Source organism: Alligator mississippiensis, chromosome 1 (assembly GCF_030867095.1).
Source record: "Alligator mississippiensis isolate rAllMis1 chromosome 1, rAllMis1, whole genome shotgun sequence".
Classification (NCBI taxonomy): domain Eukaryota; kingdom Metazoa; phylum Chordata; order Crocodylia; family Alligatoridae; genus Alligator; species Alligator mississippiensis.
The window spans coordinates 474129103-474134988 of record NC_081824.1 but is presented as its reverse complement, the minus strand read 5'-3'; the positions used below and the strand labels follow the sequence as shown (position 1 = coordinate 474134988).

The 5886-nt window shown below is 53.1% G+C and overlaps 1 long non-coding RNA gene across 1 annotated transcript; it reads right to left on the bottom strand.

The window, feature by feature from the left end:
* Positions 1–499: 499 nt before the first annotated feature.
* On the bottom strand, positions 500–3120 carry LOC132250308 (uncharacterized). Its single transcript, XR_009461987.1, has 3 exons — positions 2928–3120; positions 2267–2332; positions 500–783 (listed from the first exon to the last, which is right to left on the bottom strand). It is a non-coding gene; the product is annotated as an uncharacterized LOC132250308 (long non-coding RNA).
* Between the last annotated feature and the right edge of the window lie 2766 nt (positions 3121–5886).

Here is a 5886-nt window from a genome sequence, read left to right as displayed (position 1 = left end):
CTGGGCAGCAGGCACCAAAGAGGTGTTACTTTTAATCTATGGTGTTGGTGTGCAACAAATGGCAATGAGTTGTGATGCAAAGAAGCACCCCATTTTTGTAGCTATGGAAACGAATGACAAAAGTCTCTGTGAATAAAGACAGCATCCTTTGCAACTGCCTCCTCAGCAATCATCAAACTCAGCACTTTGCATTCAGAATGGGGCCTCAACCCTCCGCCTCAGGATGTCTCCAAATACAACTGGTTTCTGATCAAACAGGACGGTCGTGGGGGACGGCCAAATTCTGACGGCTTCTCAAAGTCTGCAACAACTTCCGATCTGGATGGGTAAAGACAGCCCCGCCGGTCCTAGCTCAATTTGCCATGTGGTTGTGATGTTGAAAGAGTAATTGGTTTTCTTACCAGTTAGGCTACAAATGGACATGGTGAGTTTGGAAAGGGTTCTTCAAAAGGGAGGATAACATCTAGGATTTTGAAATGGAGGAGGTCCCAGAGTGGGCAGACAGGGGTACAACTACTCATTTTTGCCCCCGGGGCATAGAAGGGAGGGTGGGTTGTGCGTGGGGGAGACCGAGCAGTGGATGGTCTTACCCGCTCCTGGCCTGCCTGCTGCAGCCGCAGCTGCTGCCGCCACACAGCGTCCCAGGCCCTTGACTCTGCTGTGGCAAACATCTGCTGCCCTGTCTGGCTGCCTGCTTCGGGCCTCAGCTCCTGCGTGCGGCAGTGCTCGAGGCAGGATGGCAGAGGGATGCATCTCCATCCTTGTCCCTCCTCCTGAGATGCCCTGTTGAGGAGTTCAAAACCAAGTTAATTGGAAATTATTTCTTCTACTGGTGTAAGGAGCAAAGGTGATTAGGTGCTAAGCACATCTACACCGTTCGAAGTAAAACCAAAATAAAACAGAGAGAAAAAAAGAGAAAAGAATTCAAAATGCATTTGTGCCGTTTCTTTGTATGCATAAAGCGTGGCCCGATGAGCGTGCACAAACTGCGGAAAGAACAATGGGGAAGATCCTAAAGTTAAAATTGAATAAATGTATGTCCTTACTTTAAGTTCAAAAGCATGCCGTCATGGAGACATGGACCGTGAGCACACTGGCACAGAGCCATACCTCTTCACAAAAAAAGGAAGCAGGAAGGCAAGAAGAAAAGTGTTATGATATTAAGTAGGAAGTTTTAGGAGACCGTTTGCATCAACTCATTTAGAAACTGGAAATTGAAATCCAGGAGAAGCCGACAGAGCGGGTCCAGCCCCTGCACCAGGCAGGACAAGACACCGGGGCTCAAGCCACCGCGGCGAGGTGACCGTCCCGTCTGCTCCTGAAGATTTCCAGGGGAGGTGACTGCACCCCTCAGGGTCACAGTCAGGGCGGCCAGGATCTGGAACCAGCTGCCAAGGGGAGCGGTGCTGGCTCCTACCTCGGAGGTCTTTCCAAGGAGCCTGGATAACAACTAGCTGGGTCAGATGAGCTTCAGCTTACCAGGGCTCATATGAGCCCAGTATTCATTCCTGCCCAGGCAGGGGGTCGGACTCGATGATCTGCTCGGGGCCTTTCCCACCCTGCATCTATGAACCACCACTGCGGGGAGTTTATTCCAGTCTGGACACCCAATTAAATGCATAGAAATACATTTTTAAAATAGATTAAAGCAGGAAACTTGTAAGAGAAACAGTGCATCGATGGGACTACTAAGGCATTAAAGGAGAAGAAGACCCCAAAGAAGACCCTTCAAGGCTATCATCCAACACAAAACACTTTAATAATCAGGGTTTGGTTATGTAAATCCCCCAGAGTCAATGGACGGCAACCAATGAGACTGGAAGCAGAATTTCGGGGTCAGTTCAATTACCAAAAAAAGCCAACAGAAAAACTGGTATCGCTGGGTTGAGCGCTTGGCCCTTTTCCTCAGCGCTCAACCAGGGCAAAGTTAGCAGCAATAGCATCTTCTCCTTCCCTAGAGTAAAGAGGGGAATGGAAGTGAAGTAAGGCGTCGTTGCGTGTCTGCGGGCCTCGGGGCTCAGTCTTTCTGCACGAGCTCTCTCCGAATCCTGCGTGGAGTAGATTGCCTTTTCTGGCCCTGCTCCAGCGCTCACTGCACCGCTATGCGCAGAGACCTGGCTGGGCCGTCTCCTTTCCAGCGCAGCTCCCTGCCCTTCCCCTCCCCTCCCCTCAGCACTGCATTCTTCAATTCACACCTGAATCTCTCAAATTAGACAGGGCAAAATGAGTGTGTGACAGTGAGAATTGGCATCTCTATTTGATTTACCTTCCTCTCTTTCCAAAGGATCCCATATTTTTCTCCCGGGATAAAAGACTGTCCAGTCTTCTGTAGCTGTATGAAAGAAATATTGAAGAGCAAGTTGAAACCACAACCAGTCATTCCCAGTTACTTGATGTCTGGAGCGAGGGACAGCATCATGGCCGGGGGGCAGGGTACTGCAGTTTGGGGTGAGGGGCACTGGCAGGCTGGGGTCAGTGGGTTGGGGGTGAGGGGCAGCAGCAGGGCTGGCGGGGGCTGTGGCTTGGCACTGAGGGGCAACAGCATGGGCAGGGACAGGGCACTGGCATGTCTCTGCCCCCCACTGTCATATCCCCCGCCCCCCCTCCGCCATGTGACAGGTGTCCTGCATTTTGGACCTGGAAATATGGAAACCCTAAAGCAACCATCCGCATCCTCACTGCCTGCTCCGCTGCACCCCTCACCTTGCCTGCCCAGCCAAATAGCATCGCTCCAAGCACTCCCCCCGCCTCCCCATGTCAGGCCAGCACACCTCGTCTTCAGCCCTTGGCTTGTACTGAAGCGGACTGAAGTCATGTTTAGGAAAGAAACGAAAGCATAAAAGTGACAATTCCCCCAGCCACAAGTCACCCACCCCTAGGACCCCCCAAGTGTGGGTGCAAACACCCCCTCGTTTGCCCACACTTACCCTTGCGGTCAGGGTGACACCAAGGACACAGGTGTGACCTGACTCCAAGCAGTGTTGGCTCGGGAGCAGTCCAACTGCTGTGCGCGTCTCCAGGAGCCGCACGGCGACGAGCCGGTTCTAGAAGGGGCCATTGTGATGCGCGTCACCTTCTCCGGGTCTCCCCGCGTGCACGTCTCGGCCGTGTCCGGCCGCACCGCTGCATCAGCCTCCAGGTGTGAGACAGGGCTGGGCTTGCACGCGGCCTGATGGTGCTCACAAGGAGGGACTTCGCACAGGACTGGCCCCTGCCAGGGTTTCCCTCCAGGGCACTGTGACAGCGGGTGAGGAAAGGGACTCCAACACCAGGTCCTAACGAACACCATTTCTTGTCTGTGCACAAGAACAGACGGCCCAGGTCTGTCTCACACGTGCTCCCTGCTGTGACTCTAACCTCTATTTCTGGAGGCCGGGGGCTCCCGCTGCTCCGAGCTCTGCACTGGGGAATACACTGTATTACTTGCTGCCTACTGTCGGCCCTTTGACCGTGTGGGTCCTCCCAGTGTCTCAGCGTTGCACCGCTTTCATGGGCAACTTCCCCCAGTTTCTCTTCAAGCCTTTTCCCTTTCTGGAGGGAGAACTGTTTAACCAGATCCGTGCCCTGGATCTCCCTCTTCTGCCTTTGGTCAAACAGCCCTTGCACCAGAGCTGCGGCTGAAGAGGCTCTTTCATGGATATCATGTGCTTACTGCACCTCGAGGTAGTGCTCCTTCTCTGCCATCCTCATTTTACCTTTCCTGCCTGGTTCCTTAACCATAACCGCGCTATCTCTTTCGTTTTAGATGAACGGATTGGAAGACGGACGGATCTTGGTTGAACGACTGTGTTGTGAGATTAGTCCTCGAGAGCTCGATGTCTTCAAATCCCTGAGCGGTGGCCATGGAGAGGACGGAGACGTGTCCTGTTTTCTTCAACCACAGAAACAGACTCAGAGGAAATCAAGAATTGCACAGGGGACATTTAGGTTCGATACAAGTCCTTTCGCACTATATGAGGGCAATTTTTTCAGGTTTTTTTGAGCACGGAAAGGGGCTACCCGGAGAGTTGTGCAATCTCCATGCTTGCCAAGGCGTGAGAGCAGGGTTGATGCTTGGCTGGCCGGGTTTGTAGGGTTTGATCCCGCCTCGAGCAGGGGTGACTGGATGGCCCCGACGTCTCTTCCAGTCCCGGGTTTGATGATTCGATGCCCTCTCGGTGTGCTACTAAAGGGACAGGAGCAGCGGCATAAGAAGATCAGATCAAAACCCTTTTGTCACAGAAGACCCTGCTGGGCTGGGGGTGGGAGGCACATGCCCCCCTCTTCTCCCTGCTACCAATCCCCCCTCCCCCATTATGGCTAATACACACACACTCACACACAGGCGTGCACACAGACAGGCACACACTCTACTTAGCACAGGGGCGATGTGTGGGGGTGCACACAGGTGCACATGTGCCCCCTGAGCGTGGCGGTGCACCCCCTACTAAAAGGCACTGCCCACACTGCTGGCAAGGTCTGTGGGTGGTCGCTGCCCCCTGGCCAGCGCTCGCCACCTCCCCCCACCCCCCGACCGATGCCAGCGCCCGTGCCGTCTGAGGGAGCTCCTGCTTAGCCCCGCCACTCTCCCACTACCACTGCCCCGCTCCCGTCGCCGCCGTGGGCACGTGTCCTTCATGACGCACCATCTCTCTGCACATGGGCACGCAGGCACAAGCATATTCTCCCTGCCATGAACACACACACATACACACAGGCACACGCACGCACAGACACATGCACACAGAGACAGAGATGTGTGTGCGCTCTACTCACTCGCTCTGCACGTGCACACATTAACACGCTCTCCATGCCATTAACACAGATGCATGCACACGCACACACATAGACAGACATATGCACACATGTAGGCAGGCATGCACTCTACACACTCACTCTCTGCACATGGACACGCAGACACAAATACACTCTCCCTGCCATGAACACAGACACACATGCACAGACAGGCATGTGAACATGCAGAGAGGAGCACACGCACAAACACGTGTGCACATGCATACACACATGCACACAGACACATGCACATATGCATGCACGCATGCACACACACTCATGCAGGCACTCACATGCACACAGATACGTAGACATGCAGACTCATGAACAGACACATGGAGGTACATATGAATGCACACAGACATCCCTTAGCCTGACGAAGGGTTTTTGAGCCCGAAAGCTTGCTTAATAACTAGTCTCCAACTATTTGGGTTGGTTTCATAAAAGATATCCAATTCACCCAAGGAACCTTGCTTGCCTGGGTCCTTAGACCAACACAGCTTCAGCCTACACCCCCACAAACATACACGCACACACATGCACACATGCACGCACAGGCACATGCACGCACACACACATGCACACAGACACATTCACATACGCACACAGACATGCACACATGCACACAGACATTCACACACATGCACAGACATGAAAGAACATACATGGATGCACAAACACATACACACAGACACGCACAGACACATGCATGTACACATGCACACACATAGATACATACACCTGCACACACATGTGTGCAGAAACCCAGAAGCACACTCGTGCATGCAGACTTGTGCGTGCACACCTAAGCATGTACAGGTGCACATGCACACACACATGCACACAGACACATGCATGTGTATGCATGCAGACATGCACGCACATACATGTAGGCACACAGACGCGTGCATGCACACACGTATGCATGCATGCAGACATATGCAAGCAGGCAGACACATGTAAGCACAAGCTCATGTATGCAGATGCATGCATGCACAACACACATGCACACACGTGCATGCAGACATGCACATGTGCACACAGACACATGCATGCACATACATGCACGTGCACAGACACACCTGCACACACACAGATATGTGCCTGCACACA